The sequence below is a fragment of the Felis catus genome, chromosome C2, assembly GCF_018350175.1.
Source record: "Felis catus isolate Fca126 chromosome C2, F.catus_Fca126_mat1.0, whole genome shotgun sequence".
NCBI classification, from domain to species: Eukaryota; Metazoa; Chordata; class Mammalia; order Carnivora; family Felidae; genus Felis; species Felis catus.
The window spans coordinates 117,320,918-117,343,683 of NC_058376.1; the positions used below are offsets into that span (position 1 = coordinate 117,320,918).

General features: G+C 38.5%; 1 long non-coding RNA gene across 2 annotated transcripts in view; it reads right to left on the reverse strand.

The window, feature by feature from the left end:
* The window catches only part of LOC123380103, an 80,661-nt gene extending 58,435 nt beyond the window's left edge, over window positions 1-22,226 (reverse strand). The window contains exons 1-2 of one of the 2 annotated variants that reach the window (XR_006585423.1): window positions 21,605-22,226; window positions 8,880-9,004 (exon numbers count right to left, since the gene is read on the reverse strand). This is a non-coding gene — a long non-coding RNA (uncharacterized LOC123380103). Of the gene's footprint in view, window positions 1-8,799; window positions 9,005-21,604 lie in introns of both variants that reach the window. The other variant, XR_006585422.1, reaches the window with a different exon arrangement.
* Between the last annotated feature and the right edge of the window lie 540 nt (window positions 22,227-22,766).

A 22,766-nucleotide genomic window follows, 5' to 3' on the forward strand; every position in this document is an offset into this window, starting at 1 on the left:
AATGGAAAAATAGACTCAATTTCTTTATGGGAGTCACTGCAAAATGTTACTTATTTGCAGCACAATATATTATTGTGACATTGTATAATATCACAATTAACAGAACAGGTGATGTTTCTTGATTTATGTTTGCTATAGACTGAATGTTTGCATTCCCCAAAATGCATATGTTGAAATCCCCAGTGTGGTTGTATTTGATAATGGCCTTTGGGATATGGCTAGGTCATGAGAGTGGAGCCCTCATGACAATGGTGCCCTTTTACAAGAAGCACCAGAGAACTCCCCTGTGCTTTCACCATATAAAAATATAGCAAGTCACCAAACTCCACACCCAAAAAACAAATAATCCAGTGAAGAAATGGGCAGAAAGCATGAATAGACACTTCTCTAAAGAAGACATCCAGATGGCCAACAGGCACATGAAAAGATGCTCAACGTTGCTCCTCATCAGGGAAATACAAATCAAAACCACACTCAGATACCACCTCACGCCAGTCAGAGTGGCCAAAATGAACAAATCAGGACACTATAGATGCTGGAGAGGATGTGGAGAAACGGGAACCCTCTTGCACTGTTGGTGGGAATGCAAATTGGTGCAGCCACTCTGGAAAACAGTGTGGAGGTTCCTCAAAGAATTAAAAATAGACCTACCCTATGACCCAGCAGTAGCACTGCTAGGTCATTTACCCAAGGGATACAGGAGTACTGATGCATAGGGGCACTTGTACTCCAATGTTTATAGCAGCACTCTCAACAATAGCCAAATTGTGGAAAAAGCCTAAATGTCCATCAACTGATGAATGGATAAAGAAATTGTGGTTTATATACACAATGGAGTACTACGTAGCAATGAGAAAGAATGAAATATGGCCCTTTGTAGCAACGTGGATGGAACTGGAGAGTGTGATGCTAAGTGAAATAAGCCATACAGAGAAAGACAGATACCATTATGTTTTCACTCTTATGTGGATCCTGAGAAACTTAACAGAAACCCATGGGGGAGGGGAAGGAAAAAAAAATGAGGTTAGAGTGGGAGAGAGCCAAAGCATAAGAGACTCTTAAAAACTGAGAACAAACTGAGGGTTGATGGGGGGGGGGGGGTGTGGGAGGGTGGGGAAGGTAGGCGATGGGCATTGAAGAGGGCATCTTTTGGGATGAGCACTGGGTGTTGTATGGAAACCAATCTGACAATAAATTTCATATATTAAAAAAATAATAATAAAATAAAATAAAATAAATATATAGCAAGAAAACAGCCAACTATGAATCAGGAAGTGGACCCTTACCAGACACTTAATCTGCCAGTAATTAGACCTTGGACTTCCCAGCCTTGAGAACAGTGAGAAATACATCTCTGTTGTTCATAAGCTACTTAGTCTATGCTGTTCTTTGATAATAGCCCAAATAAACTGAGACAGTGTTACCTATGAAACAGTTTTTCTTATGTGATTTTATTTTTCAATTCTACTGCACTGTGTAATTAACTAATATTTTTTTTTAATTTTTTTTTCAACGTTTATTTATTTTTGGGACAGAGAGAGACAGAGCATGAACGGGGGAGGGGCAGAGAGAGAGGGAGACACAGAATCGGAAACAGGCTCCAGGCTCTGAGCCATCAGCCCAGAGCCTGACGCGGGGCTCGAACTCCCGGACCGCGAGATCGTGACCTGGCTGAAGTCGGAAGCTTAGCCGACTGCGCCACCAAGGCGCCCCCAACTAATAATTATTTATAATGCCTCTTAGATATGGTTGGTTTCAATGAAGAGTAAGTTCCAAAGAACAGGTCACCCTACATCAGAACTACACAGATACTTTCCGAAGGGAACCAAAAGGGATAGAGACTCAGTGAAATCTAATAAAATGAGGCTTGACTATTTCCACATGAAGGTTACTTTTCCTTACAAAAAGCGTCTGGATAGGACAGCCCTTGTCACTAGGGCTTGCCATTTCACGCTCTGGATAAATCCTGTCCAGGTGGTAGGGATCTCTGTCTGCAGAAGAAAAGAGCAGTTTTTTGTTTGCAAAAGCTCATGCTTCGAATAGATGTTACCTAGATCATTCTAGAAAGATGAAATAAAAAATGTGAAGGAGTCAAAAGTGGCTCATCTAATAGTCATGCACTCCACTTCTGAGGTAAATGGACCCACACGTACGTCTAAAATGTTTATTTGGTGCTGTGGCCTGGGAGATTCACATATAGAACATCATATTTTCCTGCTTTATAGAGGACTACAGGATCTTGGCCTATGAACTTTTTCCCAAGTTTCTCTTTGTTACATTCCCTGGGAGTCTTCACAAAGACCTTTTAGCGGGAGGATAGCCCACACACCCTCAGGGAAAAAATACATAAGACTGAATTCTCTTAGTGAGAAAAACTTGGAAGAAATTAATTAAGAAGAAAAACTAACATGATTTTTTTACTCCAAAATTTTGTGCAGCAATTTCATTTCCACATTATCTGTCTCATTCACAATTCTTCTGTGAACTTATCTGCCTGCAACATCTGGAAGACACATTCAGTTTTCCCTCTTCATCTAGGTCTGATTGGATCAGCATTTGGCATCAGTGGGGCAAGGTACTCAGCCCGTCTAAATTTTCTATGTGGAAAAGTACTTACAGCATTGTTTGGAACATAAAATTAGATAATTTTTTAAATGTTTATTTTTCAGAGAAAGAGAGACAGAGAGAGAGAGAGAGAGACAGAGAGACAAAGCATGAGTGGGGAAGGGGCAGAGAGGGAGACACAGAATCTGAACCAGGCTCCAGGCTCCGAGCTGTCAGCACAGAGCCCGATGCGGGGCTCAAACCCACGCACCGCGAGATCATGACCTGAGCCAAAGTCGGACGCTTAACCAACTGAGCCACCCAGGCACCCCAAAATTAGGTAATTTTTAGCACAATGCCTCATATATACTGAATGCTTAGTATATGTTAGACAGTGTTATTAGAGCCACATTTAACTGAATGTTGATAGTTCAGATACCCACATATCCACAACAAAACATGAAGAAATACTAACACACTGTTCACAAACTGGTATCTTGTTTGTTTGCCTCAATTTATAGAGATATAAACAGTTTTTTAGAGGAGAAAGGAGTTTTGCCTGAAGTTGTTAAGAGAATGCTAAAATTGAATATATCTGCTTTTGCCTTGGTCAGGCATCCGAAGACTAAGCAAAAAACATTAAGATTTCAATGCTCACATTCCAGTACAAGATTCTAAACTATTTATGTAGGATATGCTGGAAAAAATAAATCTGTCTTCAGCTCACAACTTCTCAAATACATCTCAGGCAATAAAAGAGTTACAGGAGAAGGAGAGAGATGTATAAGCTATGGCGTCTCTTTCCCATCCCATCCTTTCTGATTTTGGCACTGGGGGCCAGAATCTGGTAAAGCTGGTCAAGAAGAGACCATGTAGGCATTCTGACACAGGTGAAATAGTTTCCGGGACAAAGTTTACACCTACTTTTATCGATGATGTGATGCTCTTCTAACACCCTGAGGATTGGAAGCTTTGATAGCACCTACACCCAGTGTCCTTGGTATGAACACTGACACTCTTGTAACATGCTATGGAGTAGTTGAGGTTTTTTCAGATGATTTTAGAGATGGATAAATGGAAGCGAGAGCACAGGAACCAGAGAACAGCATGCAGTGGGGGAACTAACAGGCACAGACTGCCTTTTGAAAACACATGGAGGACCTCTAGACTATAGCGTCTGGTATGACATGATGACATGAGGAGTGGCTGGGGGAGTAGCAAAGCCCTGCTAATAGCAGGGACGAAGCTATTGAGGCCAGGGGGTATTTGCATTAAGTATAGCTGTCGTTGTTATTAACACGTTAAAGAGTACCTGATTTCTTTTTTTTTAATGTTTATTTTTTTTATTAATTTTTTTTAAACATTTATTTATTTTTGAGACAGAGAGAGACAGAGCATGAACAGGGGAGGGTCAGAGAGAGGGAGACACAGAATCCGAAACAGGCTCCAGGCTCCGAGCTGTCAGCACAGAGCCCGACACGGACTCGAACTCACGAGCTGTGAGATCATGACCTGAGCTGAAGTCGGCCTCTTAACCGACTGAGCCACCCAGGTGCCCCTAATGTTTATTTTTATTTTGGGGAGAAACAGAGACAGAATGCGAGTGGGTTAGGGGCAGAGAGAGAGAGGGAGACACAGAATCCGAAGCAGGCTCCAGCCTCTGAGCTGTCAGCACAGAGCCCGATGCGGGGCTAGAACTCACAGCCCTCACGGACCGCGAGATCATGACCTGAGCTGAAGTCGGCCGCTTAACCGACTGAGCCACCCAGGTGCCCCAAGAGTACCTGATTTCTATCAGTTATTGAAGATAACAGCTACATAAACTGGAGTGAATTTGTTGTGTATTTGTTTTCTGAATGTGAAACGGCCAAGAAGCAGCATTAATGGGGTGCCTCATTTTTTTTTCAATTTTTTAAATTTATTGAATAAATTTATTTATTGAAATTTAGTGAATTTATGTATTGAATAGATTTATTTATTGAAAAAAATTTATTTATTGAAAAAAATATTGAATATGTGAAAATGTGGGACTCACATATGCTCACACAATTATCAGCCAGGGAGTACATCTGATAGGGAGCAAACGGGATTTTTAATTGCCTGACAGAACCAATCCAATAGAATTTTAGAACAAGGCGACTGGAATTTTAAAATGTGCTCCAAAATAAGACGTTATAAAAGATTATAAAAATATATTACCTGTTAGTGTCAGCAACTATGTAGGTGGCTATGACACCCTATCACTCTCTGAGAAAAGTAGATTATGCTAGAAAGTGTTTTCCAAGTCCTCCACCAAAATAGTTCACTGACAGGTGAGTGCTGACATTTTTGGAAAACCCCAGGGCTCCTGGTTATTAACTTCTGGTCATTCACTAAAATAGTGGTCCTCAGACTTTAGCATGCATCAAAATCATCTGGAGGGGTTATTAAAATTCAGGTCGCTGTACCCCAACCCCAAAGTATCTGATTCCATAAGTCTTGGTAATAATTTGCATTTCTAACAAGTTCCCAGGTGACACTACTGCTATTGCTAATGAGGACACACTTTGAGAACCTTTGCACTGGAATACATTACCAGATTTCAGCTAGAATTCTGTGAGCTGCTGAAGGGACCAAATTGAGCAGATCATAAAGGCCTATTAAAAATTTAGAGGACCACCAGAGTCATCCAAATGGCCCTATCTTTAAACATCATGGTTGTTTGGTTAAACATCGTGGTATCTTCTGGTGCCTACTGCAGGATGCATCATCGATGGAATAAAACCATAACATTTTTGTCAACTCACAAGAACTGTCATTGAGAACTTTCCCATCTCTACCACAAACTTCAGTATTTATTGCCCTTGAAAGTGCGTGTGAGATGTCAACCTTGCTGGCCCTTTCTATTCTTTTTTTTTTTTAATTTTTTTAAATGGTTATTTATTTTTGACAGAGAGAGAGAGAGCATAAGTCGGGGGGGGGGGAGGGGAGTGCAGAGAGAGACGGAGACACCAAATCCAAAGCAGGCTCCAGGCTCTGAGCTGTCAGCACAGAGCCCAGCGCGGGGCTCAAACTCACAGACCGCGAGATCATGACCTGAGCCAAAGTCGGACGCTCAACCGACTGAGCCACCCAGGCGCCCCTGGCCCTTTCTATTCTTGAAGGACTGTGTGCTCAGAACTGTTCCACAACCATCCTGTAAAACCATCATTCCTGGTGCAACTAGCAATGCAATTGGATCAGCTGGCATCTGTTCCACAAACAAATCCTGTAGGATAATTATGGACAATTAGTGTTCAAACTACTGGATGACTAGAAAAGTTTTGGGTTTGGATTAGTTTGGTCTAGCATGGATTCCATACATTTACACCCAAAAAATCTATTGAATGACTGTCCTTTTTCTAAGCAAAAGAGTCATCTTTGCTTTGGGGCAGATATTGGGAATACTGGTAGTACAGCACTGCTTTCTTGGTTTTTATGTGAGAAAACAAATGCTAGAGTCAATATGGTTACAGCTGCACACACTTTCTTGGGCTAATGTGTCCTGATTACATACATCAATGTAACCTGGATGTTGTCTGGAATTTACTTTTGATGCCACTTGAGTAATTGTTGTAAATGATCATTTCATGATCATGTATGTGTTAGATACATCTGACCATTCTACACCCCCAGTATTAGCCTAAAATGCTTGGAGTCATGAAAGCAGAACTTCCTTAACTTTCTGCTGATCCACCAACAAATTTATTTGAATTCACATTCATACTTTCTTTTTTTCTCCTTGTCACACGCACCTGCCTTTCTTCCCATCCAAAAAGCAACCAAGCCACTGGTGATCTACATGCTTCTCCCGCACCTCCCCCACCAAAGCATCTTGCCCACTCAATTACTCCTTTCTCTCTATCTTCAATCTCTCTCCCTGGAGGAGAATGTTCCCGGAAGTGTGGTTTATGAGTCATGAACCTCAACACAATCTGGGAGTTTTTAGAAAAGGCAAACTCATAGGCCCCACACTAGACCTCTCTGTTTTGACAAATTCTCAGGTAATTTTGTCACAAGTATGAGAAGCATTAGAAGTGCAGTGGTTCTCAGACTTATCTACACATTGGAATCACATGGAAGCTTAAAAAAAAAAGCTATCGGTGCTTTGGTCCTATCTCCAGTGATTGATTTCATTCCTCTAAGATACAGCCTGGGCACTGGATTTCTTTTTAAATAGACTAGTTTTAAGAGCAGTTTTAGGTTCACAGCATAGAGATTTCCTGTATACCTTCTGCACTTAAATACACACAGGAATTTTCAAAAGCTCTCCAGGTGAGCCTCATGTGCAGCCAACTTCAGGAACTACTCTCCAAAATATTTTTCTTATCAGTACTTCAATAGAATTTTCTTACTTCCAATTCCTCTCAATTGCATATCTACCTCTAAAATTTTTGTTGTTTTTTCACTTATAAGCTTGACTATTCCCTACTTTCTTTCTCCACTTACTCACCTCCTTTTACCACCCAGTCACTGTGATTTCTTCTGCATTTCCACCATTCTCTTATCTTCAACAAGAGATCCTTTTAGATCTTACCTTACTTGATTTCTCTGGGCATTTGGTGCTAACTTCTGAACTCTTCCCTTTCATTATTTTCCCGACAACCCAATCTCTGCGGTTGATTCCCCACTTCTCACTCATTCCCAGTCTATTAGATTTCCTCCTGTGCCATTCCTTATGCACTGATGTTCCTCAAGTTTACATTGCAGGTTCTCTTTTGGACTATCTAGCTGTCACATAGCAGGAAATTTGGGGATACATGGAGAATTTTTAAAAATTAACTTTTAATGTATTAGTGAACGGCATGTGAAAAGTCACTAAAGCCAAACACAGCTAAAACACATAGAGGTTTCTGGCTACTCTACATTTTCGACAAAAACAAGTAAAGGAAAACTTGCTGGGGTTTTTGTTTGGAATTTCATTGAATCTATAAATCAGTTTGTGGAGAAATGACATTTTAACAATACTGAAACGTCCAATCTGAGAACATGGTATATCTTTTGTTTTTATTTATTTATTTATTTATTTATTTTTAATTTTTTTAAACGTTTTATTTATTTTTGAGACAGGGAGAGACAGAGCATGAACAGGGGAGGGTCAGAGAGAGGGAGACACAGAATCCGAAACAGGCTCCAGGCTCTGAGCTGTCAGCACAGAGCCCCACGCGGGGCTCGAACTCACGGACTGTGAGATCATGACCTGAGCCGAAGTCGGCCACTTAACCGACTGAGCCACCCAGGCACCCTTATCTTTTGTTTTTAATTTCTGTCATCTAGGTTTTATAGTTACCAAAGTAGAGAGCTTTTACACATTTTTTCATAACCATGTTTTACTAGATATTTGATGTTTTGGTGCTTTTGTACATGGCACTTTTAAATTCTATTTTCTATTTTTTTGTTTCTAGTATATGGAAATACAATTCATTTTGTGCATATTGATTTGTATACTATCACCTTGCTAAATTTACTTATTCTAGTAGTTTCTTTGTAAAGTCTTTTGAGTTTTTTGTACACACAATTGTTGTTGGCAGATAAAAATAATTATACTTTATAATTCCCAGTCTTTATGGATTTGCTTTTTTCCCCTTGCTTTTTTTAATCGGATAGGGTCTCCAATATTATAGTGAATAAAGTATTGGCAGCTGGGGCGCCTGGGTAGCTCAGTCAGTTAAGCATCTAACTCTTGGTTTCAGCTCAGGTCATGATCTCATGGTTCATAAGTTTGAGCCCCGCCTGCTGGGAATCTCTCTCTCTCCCTCTCTCTGTTCCTCCCAGCTCACATTCTCTCTCTTTCTTAAAATAATTAAGTAAATTGAAAAAAAAAGTATTGGCAGTAGATACCTTTGCTTTGTTCCCAACTTTCTTTAAGGTGAGATTTTTTTTTCATATTTCACTCATATGTGTTGTTAGCTTTATGGTTTTGGTAAATACTTTCAGTCATAATGAGAAAGTTTGACTCTATTCTTAAATTGCTGAGATTTTTACCAGTTTAAATTTAATTATATGATGTTTATGCATCTGATGATAAAGTAATATGGTTTTTCTCCTTATTCTGATAGGCTGGTGAACCACATTGATTGATGTGGGATGATATCAATCATAATGTTTTGTTTGTTTTTGCTGGGTTAATTATTTGATATTCTGTTAAAGATATTTACATTTATGTTCATGAGTGATTTTAGTCTGTAATTTTATCTTCTTGTAATTTTCTTGTTGTGAAATCAAGCCAAATCTTACCCAGTGGTCTGCTGGTAAATGTCCAATCATTAGCTTTCCAGGGAGATAAAAGGCCTTGGTTTATAGCGGTTGATGATTACCTTGGTGAACAAAGTCCCATGACAGCTGATTTCAATCTATCATGTGATGTCACTGAACGAACAGTTGGGAAGACAAGTTCATACTTCATTCTTGTTAGCCTGTGCAAGCTGGCTCCAGCATTCCACTGCTCTGACCAAAAAAAAAAAAAAAAAAAAAAAGTTCAGAATTGTTCTGTCATGCTTTATACTCGATAATTGGTGCAATATTGGTATTTCCAAGTCTGCTTTAAAATTTTTTTTACTGGTCACAAGGTTTTGAATAGTTTGGTCTTATGACTCCTGAAATATATATATGTTTTTCTTTTTCTTAATGTAAAAAAAAAAAAAATTGCCCTTTTCTGTGAAGACCATATCATCAGTTGCACTGTGTCTTTCAAGAGAAGTGCATAGTTAGTATGTAAATGACATATTGACATATTCCAGGAAAAAGAAAATCAAATGAAGCAAAAAGCAAAATGAATCTTTATGATCCTACTACCTGACAAGGACATCTGTAGTTGGCTAAATAATTAGCAGTGGATTTTGTCAAATGCTATTGGAGAAAGATTTATGTTAATAATGGTTCATTTTGTTTTACGCTAAAACACTAGTTTAATCAGTGGCTGACTTTCTCTTTAGTTAAAACATTAGCTAAATCACAGTGGGAAAATAAAATCCAGAGGTGGAAACTAATTGGAAACATTGCTTTTAGGTAATGAAGCACTTATGCATCCATTTGGGGGATTCATTAAGTGTTAGTTTGGGGAAGTTTTCATATAACTCAACTGAAAAATGCATAATTGTGATTGAGATGTATAATTACCAAAATATGAGTACAAGGGAAATCTGGCATTTCATTTCATCAAACATTCCATCAAACTTTGACTAAACTTTAGGGGTCCAAAAAATAAAAAAGATGAACAACAATGTATTCCACTACTTCAGGAACCTAGCAAGGAACAAACACATTTAAACTAATAACAACACTAACAGGTGATAAGGGCAATTAATGAGATGTATAAAAAGTGCTATAGGAACACAATGTGAGACCAATACATTCTTTCTAGGTGGGAGACAAAGTCTATTGATAGTGTTATTGTCTGTCTGTCTGTTTCTCTCTTTTTCTCTCCCACACTGCTCCCCATCAACAAATTAACTATTTTGAAGATGAATTTAAAAAAGTGTCAAAGTAAGAAGTTGCTGCAACTGAGATCAAAGAGGTTGTTGCCTGTTTTGTCCTCGAGGATTTTTATGGCTTCTTGTCTTATATTTAGGTCTTTCATCCATTTTGAATTTATTTTTGTGCATGGTATGAGTAAGTGGTCCAGTTTCATTCTCCTGCATGTCACTGTCCAGTTTTCCCAGCACCTATTGCTAAAGAGACTGTCTTTTTTCCATTGGATACTCTTTCCTGCTTTGTTGAAGATTAGTTGGCCATACATTTGTGGGCCTGTTTCTGGGTTCTCTGTCTGTTCCATTGATCTTTGTGTCTGTTTTTGTGCCAATACCATACTATCTTGATTACAGCTTTGTTAATATAGCTTAAAGTCCAGAATTATGATGCCTCTAGCTTTACTATTCTTTTTCACATTACATTGGCTATTAGGGGTCTTTTCTGGTTCTGTAATACAGCTTGAAGTCCAGAATTGTGATGCCTCCAGCTCTGGTGACATGTCTCCCAAGGTAAGGGAAACAAAAGCAAAAAAGAACTCATAGGACCTCATCAAGATAAAAAGCTTCTGCACAGCAAAGGAAATGATTAGCAAAACTAAAAGGCAACTGATGGAATGTGAAAACATATTTGCAAATGACACATCAGATAAAGGATTAGTATCCAAAATCTATAAAGAAGTTATCAAACTCAACCTCCAAAAAACAAATAATCCAGTGAAGAAATGGGCAAAAGACATGAACAGACACTTTTCCAAAGAAGACAATCAGATGGCTAACAGTCACATGAAAAAATGCTCCACATCACTCATCATCAGGGAAATAGAAATCAAGACCACAATGAGATACCACCTCACACCAGTCAGAATGGCTAAAATTAACACCTCAGGCAACAACAGATGTTGGCAAGGATGTGGAGAAAGAGGAACCCTTTTGCACTGCTGGTGGGAATGCAAACTGGTGCAGCCACTCTGGAAAACAGTATGGAGGTTCTTAGAAAATTAAAAATAGAAGGGTGCCTGGGTGGCTCAGTAGGTTGAGCATCAGACTTCGGCTCAGGTCATGATCTCACGATTTGTGAGCTCGAGCCCCACATTGCGCTCTGTGCTGATGGCTCGGAGCCTAGAGCCTGCTTCGGATTCTGTGTTTCCCTCTCTCTCTCTGCCCCTCTGCCGCTCATGCTCTGACTCTCTCAAAAATAAATAAACATTAAAAAAAATTAAAAATAGAATGACCCTATGACCCAGAAATTGCACTACTATGTATTTCTCCAAGGGATACAGGAGTGCTGTTTCAAAGGGGCACATGCACCCAATGTTTATCACAGTACTATCACACACACACACACACACACACACACACACACACGCACACATAAAATTACATAATGGAATATTACTCGGCAATCAAAAAGAATGAAATCTTGATGCTTGCAACAATGTGGATGGAACTAGAGTGTATTATGTTAATCAAAATCAGAGAAAGACAAATATCATATGACTACACTCATATGTGGAATTTAAGATACAAAACAAATGAACATAAAGGAAGGGAAGCAAAAACAATACAAAAACAGGGAGAGAGACAAACCATAAGAAACTCTTAAATACAGAGAACAAACTGAGGGTTGCTGGAGGGGTTTTGTGGGGGGGATGGGCTAAATGGGCAAGGGGCCTTAAGGAGGACACTTGGTATGAGCACTGGGTGTTATATGTAAGAGATGAGTCACTAAATTCTACTCCTGAAATCATTATTACACTATATATTAAGTAACTTGGGTGTAAATTTAAAAAATAATAATGATAATAAAAAATAAATTAAAATTTAAGTAACCAAAACAAATATAAAGAAGGGTCAAAGTATCCCTTCTGTAAACCAGAGGAAGTTACTCTTGCTCCAAGTCCTATTGTTTGCTTTTAAAAGGTGTGCTCAAGTCAAATGAAGGGGCATTCATTCCCAGTGGGTATCTTCCTTTGGAGAACTCCAGAAACATTACCATTGTTGAAGAGCTCCTCAGCAACAAGTGAGCATAGCACATTCATGGTCAATGAATACCATTCTCCTAGGAAAGAGACAATGGATATCTGAAAGGTGAAGTTGTTTTTCTAATGATAAGAAATGGAGCAGTCTCAGAATTTTCCAAAATAATCTTGTTTATCGATTAGGATAGGTTTTATCATATCTTTATACATGATGACTGTTAAAAGAGCTGATGAGATATTTTCCAGAAATATCCAAAGTTTTCCCAGCGCAAACTAAAAATGCAGTGTCACTTGTTCAAACACAAGTAAAATTTCAAGATGGCAGTAGCTGCACATTAAACCCAGTAAAGGGCTCTGTATTACTACATAGTTCTCAAGCCCATGAAGCCAGTCCTGACCGAAGGGCAGTATCACTTTATGTACTGGAGCAAGCTAAATCTTTGTCATTTGGTTTAGAATGGGAAACCATAAGCTTTGAAATGCAGCAAGTGTGGGTCTGAATACTACTTCCATCACATGTTACCTACTAGATGCTGGACAAGTTATGAAATTTTCCATGTTCCTCACTAAAATGTGGCCATGAAAACTTCCATTGCCAAGTTCTAATAATATACATGAATAAACGTGTGCATTTTCTTCTAGTGACTTTACAAACAATTAAAAGTATTATAAAAAGTTTGTGCAAATTAGTGGCTTTACAGTATTGCTGCTAGTTTTAGAAAAATAATTATTAAAACAATCCATTCTTTTTTAAAAAATTTCCTTGCCTTTTGTTGACATCCTTCATTTTGGTTGTGAGCTACCAATTACAAGTTAGATCACTAAAAAATCACTTTAAGACCAGATTTTACGATATTTAAATAACAGTTATGGAGTTAGGATTAAGAACATAATATCACGTGAATTATATATTCTGCATATTATATTCATTATTGTAACATTTCACCATTATTTGGGGGATTCATAGATAGTCATTTAATTTACATTGTATTCAACAATTTAAAATATTACTTATTAAAACACCATAGTATGAGCATAAAAACAGACACATAGATCAATGGAACAGAATAGAGAGCCCAGAAACAAACCCACACAAATAAGGTCAATTAACTTATGAAAAAGGAGCCAAGAATACACAATGGAAAGTTTCTGCAATAAATGGTGCTGGAAAGGGACGTCTGGGTGGCTTAGTCGAGTGACCGTCCAACTTTGGCTCAGGTCATGATCTCACGGTTTGTGGGTTAGAAGTCCGCGGTGGGCTCAGTGCTGACAGCTCAGAGCCTGGAGCCTGTTTCGGATGCTGTGTCTCCCCCTCTCTCTGCCCCTCCCCTGTTTATTCTCTCTCTCTCTCTCTCTCTCTCTCTCTCTCTCTCTCTCTCTCAAAAATGAATAAATGTTAAAAAAAATAAATGGTGCTGGGAAAACTGGGCAGCTACAAGCAAAAGAACGAACTGGACCATTATCTGATACCATGTACAAAAAATCACTGAAGATAGATTAATGACATGAATGTAAGACCTGAAACTGTAAAACTCCTAGAAGAAAACAGTGGTAAGCTCTTTGACATTGGTCTTGGTGATGATTTTTTAGATTTGACACCAAAAAAAAAAAAAAAAAACAAATAAAACAAAAATAAACAAGTGGGACGACATCAAGTTCCAGAGCTTCTGCACAGCAAAGGAAACTATCAACAAAATGAACAAGCAATCTACTGAATGGGAGAAAATATGTGCAAATCATATATCTGATAGGAAATTAGATAAAAGGGGGCAAGGTAAGCCTAATGGCAAGCGGAAGGAAGGTAGAAGATGAAAAGACAAGCTACAGACAGGGAGAAAATAACTGCAAACCACATAACCAACAAAGACCCATATAATATATTTAAAAATTCTCCAAACTCAACAGTAAGATAAAAAAAATGAATTAGAAAATGGTAAAAGACATGAACAGATATTTCACTAAAGAAGATATACAGATGGCAACTAAGCTTATCAAAAAATAGATGTTCAACATCATTAGCCGTTAGGAAATATAAATTAAAACCACCATGAGACATTACTATATACCTATCAAAATGGCCAAAAGAAAAATGGTTACCACATGAAATGTTGCAAAGATCCAAGAAAACGTTTCACTGATACAATGCTGGTAAAAAATGCAAAATGATACAGACACTCTCGAAGTTTGGCAGTTTCTCATAAAAGAAAAACATGCAACTACCACAGAATCTCAGGCATGTGTCCCAACGAAAAAGAAATGTATATTCACACAAAAAATCATAGCAGCTTTATTCATAACAGCCAGAAACTAAAAATAATCCAAATGTCCTACAACAGATGAATAGTTAAGAGCAAAGTGTGTGGTACGCGTACAAGTAATACTACTCAGCAATAAAAAGAATAAACTATCGGTACATATGCCTTTGGTGGATCTTCAGGGAATTACATGGAGTAAAAAAAGCCAATCCCCAAGGTTACATACTGCATGATTCCATGTATACAACACTTCCAAATAAAATTTTAGAATGGAGGTCAGAATCCTGGTTTCTAGTGGTAGTGAGGGGGATAAGGTATTTGGGACAACTGGAGGTAGGTGGGCGTGGTTATACGGGGGCAATATGAGGGATATTTGTGATAATGGCTTGTTCAGTATCATGACTGCGGTACTAGATATACAAACCTACAATTGTAATAAAATTGTATGCAACTAAATCCCCCCATATACACACACGTGCGTGTGCGCATGCACACACACAGGAGTGTAAATAAAGCTGGAGAAATCTAAGTAAGATTCAATAGTATCAAGGCCAATATCCTGGATGTAGTGTTAAACTAGTTTTACAAAATGACTAGCAGGAGAACTGGGTGAAAGGTTTAAAGATTGTTCTATGTTATTTTTTTTACAAAGCATGTGAATCTATTATCTCAATAAAATTCATTTAAAAATGATTTGTGTATGGGGCGCCTGGGTGGCTCAGTCGGTTGAGCATCCGACTTAGGCTCAGGTCATTATCTCATGGTTCATGGGTTCAAGCCCCGCATGTCCGGCTCTGTGCTGACAGCTCAGAGCCTGGAGCCTGCTTCGGATTCTGTGTCTCCCTCTCTCTCTGCCCCTCCTCTGCTCATGCTCTGTCTCTCTTTCTGTCAAAAATAAATAAAACATTAAAAAAATTTTTTTAAATGATTTGTGTAAATATTTCTCCTAGAGCCTCCTTACAGGAACTCTGAGGTCAAATTAGGCATCAGATTGCTGCTAGAGAAATACCATTATAAAAACTCTCCCAGCCCAGTGTTACCTCCTGGCCACATTCAGTAACCCATCTAAAGTATAAAACACTCTTATCAAAAACCACAATACCATTCTTAGATGCAAGAAGTGAGATTCAGAATTGTTATGTAGCTTTCCCAATGTTGCATGATGATAGAGTTGAAATCTGAACCTGGCACCATCTAAACACAAAGTCTAAGTTATCAAACTACACAATCCTGCATCCCCATACCGACAGCATTAGCATCACTCTGGATTTCATAGAGACAGTGTATTATTATCCTGTTATTTTCTTAATTAATTTTAATTTTAATAGAGGAAGACTGTGGGAAAAAATGTGCGCCTTATATATAAACAGAAATGCTTCAAATCAAGTTAATGTTTCTTAAATAAACATGTGTGTGTCAATGGGCTCATAGTGGTGGTAATTCTCTTAGTTTAACAGTGCCCCCAAATTATGAGAATTAGACCTATTGGTCAAGGTGTGTCAGATTCCCAAAAGGTTTCAGTGCATTGAATTTATTTACCAAGGGCTACAGTTCTAACCAGCACATACCGTTTATCACAGCAAAATTTAGTGGTTTTGAGAAGTGTGGACATTGCAGGGAGTGCCAATCTCCTGTGACCTGATGACTTCTGCTATGAGTTAGCACAGACCCAAATTGATGTCAAAATGAGACTTTTTCCAATGTTTTTTTGAAGAGACACTGTCAAAACCCTCCTCTCCCTTATCAGACAAGCCCGTTATCTGAGTGATAAATGCAGAGATATGAGGGATAAAACACACCTGGTAGCAAAGAACCAAACAACTCGCCCCCGAAACATTATATTTGTTTATTTTTTCCTAACTGGACAAGTCTTAGCTTCAGAAGCTTTAAACAGCTAAACGTGAATACATTTTTGATGATGGGGAAAAGGTAAGAAAGGACTAGTTTCAAGAACAGAAGGAAGCAGGCGATTCCACTTTAAGTCTGGAAGTCGTCAATTTCAAAGATTATGAAATTCTTGCTGAACGATCAACGAGCTTATTCTTAGAGAGGCTTTGTTGCTTCTTGGTTCCCTACCAGGTAGTCAGAAAAGAAAATCATGCCCCATCCCATTCACCAACACTCCCACACCTTCTCCCCATCTTTCCACCCCTTGCAGCCCCTTCCAGCAGATGAACTTAAGGTTCAAGAACATGCTGGCTGCCACCATGTGGCAGATACATGTATCTGCATAGAAGAGGAAAAAAAGTCTTCATGAAAACTAATAAACACAAAACTGAATCATTTCAGAGGAAAAATAATTTCATTATGAAAGTGAAAACAATCAATCAACAATATTATTTAAAAAATGTAGTTAGAGGAGTTTTGATGAAACGTCCTATTTAACATGTCAGCATGGGAAAGAGAGGTAAAAGCCGTAGGTAATTCCTCTATAACCGGGTGCTATTATATTAGCTGCTCCGGGTCCCTTTTTCTAGACACTGCATATCCCCTCGTGGGCATGGACCACATTTCATCTAGAGGTTATGACAGAGGGAGCCAGGCTTTTACAAGATGACCACCCCCTCATTCCACAGTCAGTTGCTTCAGGGACCATTGAAATCAGGGAAGCCAGGCTGTAATGAGAAACAAATACCATACAGAGAGGCAAGAAAGAGAAAGAGGAGATATAATGGTTCCATCAAAATACTACAGCTAGAAGCAATACTTAATTTTTGGTCCCTACCCCAGAATAATTAAGTCAGAGTCTCTTTGGGTGGAGCCTGGGTTTTTTAAAACTCCCGTCAGAATAAGTTAAGCAGCAGCTAGGGTTGCGAATAATGATTCTAGATAGATTCTGAAGCTCAAACGCATTTCCCATCTGGAGCCTGGAAAATACCCCAGTATTCATTCAATACATTAGTGTTAACTAACATAGTTCTGCCAAAATTTTAGAATGTAACATGAGTGCTGCAGAGAGATAGCAAAGCAAACAGTAAGTATATACCATTTTATTTATTTTTTTAATGTTTATTTTTTTGAGAGAGCGAGCAAGAAAGCGAGGGAAGGGCAGAAAGAGAGGGAGACACAGAATTCCAAGCAGGTTCCAGGCTCTGAGCTGTCAGCACAGAGACCAACATGGGGCTTGAAACCACAAACTGCGAGATCATGACCTGAGCCGAAGTTGGACCTTTAACGACTGAGCCACCCAGGCACCCCAAATATATACCATTTTAATGCAATGTTACATCTTAAGAAGTTAGTTCAAAAAGAAGTTTGTCATATACCTACAGTGTGATTCTTTTGACCAGAGGTTTTAAAAAACAAGGAAAAAGACCTTGTAGTCCATAAAATGGAATTTCTTTAGAAGTCTAGGTTTCAGGCCTAAGGCATGCTAAACCTCATTGTTGTAGACAAAGCAAAACAAAACAAAAGCCTGCTTACAGAATAGAAGTTAATGGCAGAGTCCTAACAAAAACCCTTTTACCTTACTGGGCTGTTGTAGCAAATAAGTAGTTGGGGAAAGTGTTGTATTATTTTTCACCTACTTTTTATCTGCTTTTTAATTCACTATCCACATTATCTTTGCCATAATGTTAAATGAGGAGACAAAGAGCCAAGAGGTGAATAAAAGAATTTTCTTTGGTCCTTATTAGCTCATCAGAGAATTCAGCTTCAGATTATATCAACTATGAAGAATCCAAATTTGTCTTGGCTCAATATATTTCCAAAATACATTCATGTATACTATTTTATCTGATCCAAATTTTTTAATAACAAAGTGTTTGTATATCTCTTCATTTGAATATATATACAATAGGGGCACCTGGGTGCTTCAGTTGGTTAAGCATCAGACTCTTGATTTCAGCTCAGGTCATGATCTCCAGTTTGGGAAATTCAAGCCTCGCATTGTACTCCACACTGACAGTGCAGAACCTGCTTGGGATACTCTCTCCCTTGCTCTATGTCCCTCCTCCACTCATGCTCTCACTCACACAAAATAAAGAAATAAACTTAGGAAAAAAACTTAGATATATTTAAAATATATGGGATCTTAAATCTATTTACCTTTTATCCTTCACACTTTGCATCATCCTTGTCTAGCTGCAATTTCAAGTATTTTTTTCTCATTCCCTCTGAGCATCTGTCGCCAAGGAATTTCAACACAGATGAGAGAGTTTGAGACTCTTCCCCCAACAACTCATTTCTGCTTTCTCCGTGAGTAGAAGACAGTATGATATTTCCCAGGTTTCCTCCTCCAGAGACCAATGCCAATCATTGCTTCATGTGATTAGCTTTCCCAGATGTGGATGAAACTCATATTTTCATCAAATTTACCTACCCTGTATTTGGGAACCATGTGCACTCTCATTGAGTACACTTTAGGGGGAAATGAACATCAGAAATTTATTTTAAAATGTACCTCTTTTCTGAAAACAATCGTCTTCCAAGTGTTGATTTTGTCACACTTACTGGAAAATTTCTTTTGGCTTCTTTTTTCCCTTTCAAACCTTAGGCCAAATTTTTATCTTTTTCATTCTTTGATGAGCATCATATATTTCTTCTGGCATTGGCTCTAGCTTTTTGATAAACACTAGAGGATTTAATCGGTTTTGACACAATCTCTCTTTATCTTATTTTTATAAACTCCTTCTGTTGTTCCAGAATTTTGTGCATCCAAAGTAGGAAGGTGCAGTACTGCATCACTCAGCTTTGTTGTAGTTCACCTTCCTTCTTTCCCTGCTGAGGACGAATTAGTGATACGCGCAAAGGGAATCTTCGTAGAGTTCAGATTGTGTCTACATCCACCAATTTGCTGGGTTTGGAAGATAATCATAATGGTATAGTAAGTCAATCCAACACCTCCTTAATTCAAACAATAAAAAATATCACCACGCCTTGATCGTTTAATGAGTTTGTGAATTTTTCTCATGTTGACAAAGAAACCAGTTACTTTCTCCTTCAAGGTCCTCTCTGTGTATCTATCCGTCTACATAACTAAACAACTTTCTCTACGACATGTTGTACGTTGAAATCAGGATCATCACAGTCAGTTCTTTCTTGAAATACGGTTGTTGTACATTTTGTTTAGTTGGTTGTTGTTGTTGTTTTTAAATATCGCATTTCAATTCTCTTGAAGCTTCCATGAATAACAGCAAAGGAAAATTTTCTCTCAGTTCTCAAGATTGTTTAGAACACAATAGTGGGCTAATGTACCACTTTACTTTTCATGTGAAAAATTCTTTAGCATAGACTAACTAAGGCTTTTGGTTTTCCTATTATTTTGTTTCATTGCCTCATTCTAATGGTTTATATCCCAAAATATATACCACTTTTTTTTGTTATTTTCCAAGAGTTGAAATTTATCTTTTGATGAAATTTTAATATGTCAGTAGCTTTAAGTTTCTGCAAACCTTTATGTTTATTTTCCAAGAGCTAGAGAAGTAAACATTGACAGATGGGGAATTCTTTCATCTTCTTATAAACAGATTCACTGTTTTCAAATAGCCTGGAACTTGTCCAAAATATATAGATAAGGAAGATTTTAGTATGTTCTTATACTGGAGGAAAAGTGTTATATTGCAGAAATTATTGATTCTATTAGCTCAGAAACAATCACCATGTAATCTAAACAAATAAAACACAGAAGTATCAAACTAGCCAGGCTGAAAAATCCAAAAGAAAAGTGTTCTTTCCAATGTTATTTTAAGAAACCTTCATTCAGGGGCAGCTGAGTGGCTCAGTCAGTTCAGCATCCAACTCTTGTTGGGCTCACGTCATGATCTCACGGTTTCATGAGTCCAAGCTCTGCATTGAATTTGCTCCTTGGAACTCTCTTTCCCTCTCTCTCTACCCCTCCTCCATTTGTGCTGTCTTTGTCTCTCTCAAATAAATAAAGAAAACTTTAAAAAAGCCTTCATTCGAATAACTATTCAATTGTGAAATATTCACCAAGTGCTTATTAATTACCTTCTGTGCCAAAACTGTACTAATCCCTGGCCACAGATTTGAAGAAGCCGCCCTCATGGGGCTTGCAGCCCTTTCTCTTTTAATCTTCACAAAGATTATTTAAAACATGCAAGTTGGCATTATTATGTCAATAATACATAAAAATAAAGATTCAATGTCTTGTCCATGGCCAAACTGGAACTCATACCTCCATATTCCCTTTGGGGGCTTTTTCATATATAAAGATGCAATCTTATTGTCGTTTTTAAAAAGCCATGCTATCAAGATATTAAGAATAAACCGAGAAAGAAAATAAAACAGATGGAATCATTTGTTTTCATTCCTTTCACTTGGGTAATTTATACTCTGAATTAATGTAACTTGATTGCCTATTTTGCAGCAATCTCTTCTCCAAGCAAAAAATCCATTGTTCCCTACTTGGAAACTTGGGGCCTTCATTCTTCAAATAAATAATTAATTTATAAATAAATATACTATGCTTGCCTGTACTGCAACCTCTTCCAGGATAATGAAAGAACCAGTACAGCCTGTCTGGAACCCAGCTGGATATTCTTTCTGCTAAATCTTTTCCCTGTTTTCATCTCTTGGCGCATCTGACAGCAACATTCCATCCTAACTAAGCTGCATGCCACAGGCTCTGTTGGGTTTGCCTTTCTGAAGCTATAGTGTCCCCAGTTCTGTGGCATTATCAATCTACTTCTCATGCACAAGATGACATAGCCATTCTTTGGCCCAATATAAATATATTATCTCCTTTCCACTGTAAAATTGTTACTCACCCACTCCAAACCCTCTTTCACACAATGTAGCGAACATGTCAAAATACCAATTTGAGCCTCATGTTCATGAAATTGAGTTCCATATTTACATTATCATGAACTGCATTACTTTTTACCTTCCAAGACATTTTAAGATTCATAAAGAAAGGATTAGATTTCCTCATTAGAATGCTTTCTAAGCACCTACTACATTGCTATGGGTCCTGTTGGCAGATGAACTTTAATATTTTCAGGTTACTCTGTCTTTTTTGTTTGTTTATTTTTGAGAGACAGGGAGACACAGAGACAGAGCATGAGCAGGGGAGGGGCAGAGAGAGAGGGAGACACAGAATCCGAAGCAGGCTCCAGACTCTGAGCTGTCAGCACAGAGCCCGACATGGGGCTTGAACTCACCAGCCTTGAGATCATGACTTGAGCTGAAGTCAGATGCTCAAGACTGAGCCACCCAGGTGCCCCATCACACTATCCTGTCTTATATCGTCTCTTCACTCCCTGATCTTCTCCCTTTCTTCTCCACCCTCAACATGTGGCAAGATTGAGAAATGGGCGAAAAATGGAAGGTAATAACAATTCTTTTATTTTTCCTTTCAACATCAAGAATGTCTTTTTACCTTTTTGTTTCTACACATGGTGGGTTCATCCTGCAGCTCGGTATGTGGGAGGCAAAGTAATACTGCGGAAGAGATGTAAAACTGGGAACTCGTAGTGAGAGTCAAAGCACCTGAAATATCAAGATGCAGTGATGACAAACTCTCTCTTTGGCCAAACCCTAGCCAGACTCTGCTCAGCCCTCTTCCTGATGGGACTACAACCTTGGCCTGCAAAGACTTGAGCAAAACACTAACAGCCCAAGACCATATCCCTAGGATGATGACCCTCAGCCCCCTCAGAGTACCTGCCTGAGAAAAGTCAAGGCTGCCAAAAGAACTTACGGTTTGTTCTGGTCAAGACTTGAGATATGGTATTCTAGCTTCTGTGGGAGACTAGGAGCCTAACGTCAATAGTCACAGGTTATCAAACCCAAAGGGGTTTCACTAAACCAATCCCCCCTCCCACTTTTTGTAATTTTGACTTCCCTGACTCACTGAGGCCTCACTCATTTCCTGTCCTATTCCCTCGTACTCCTTTTGTATCACCCAGTCACCCTCTATATAAATTGAAGTTAAAGTCATGTTAAACTCTTTTCCCTATTACAATAGAATATTACTAATTAAAATTTGATCTTACCACTTAAACTAGTGTCCAGCTTTGTTTATCTTTAAAAGTGGGAGCAGGGAGTGCCTGGGCGGCTCAGTCGGGTAAGCATCTGAGTCTTAACTTCAGCTCAGGTCATGATCTCATGGTTCATTGGTTTGAGCCCCATGGGCTCTGCACTGGCAGCATAGAGCCTGCTTGGGATTCTCTCTCCCTCTCTCTGCCCATCTCCCAGTCACATGTGCTGCTCTCACTCTCTCTCAAAATAAATAAACTTTAAAAAATCAGTTTAAAAGTGGGAACAGGTGGTGGCTACTAGGGAGGTAGGCAGCGATTATTGCTTATAGAATGTATATCACTTGAACCCAGCCCAACCCATAAATCAGATCTTCACGTGTGTAAGACAGAGATCACATGCTACTGAGTCAGTTTTTGTTACTCATTTTTGTTTCACAGATGCAAAGAAATTTTAAGTTTGTGCTTTCAAAAGAAGACACCATTCGCTATTCATCCTCTTTGTGATGTCCAAGGAACCTAAATATATGGTTCATAGCAGATACTTAAAACTATCTGGTGAAT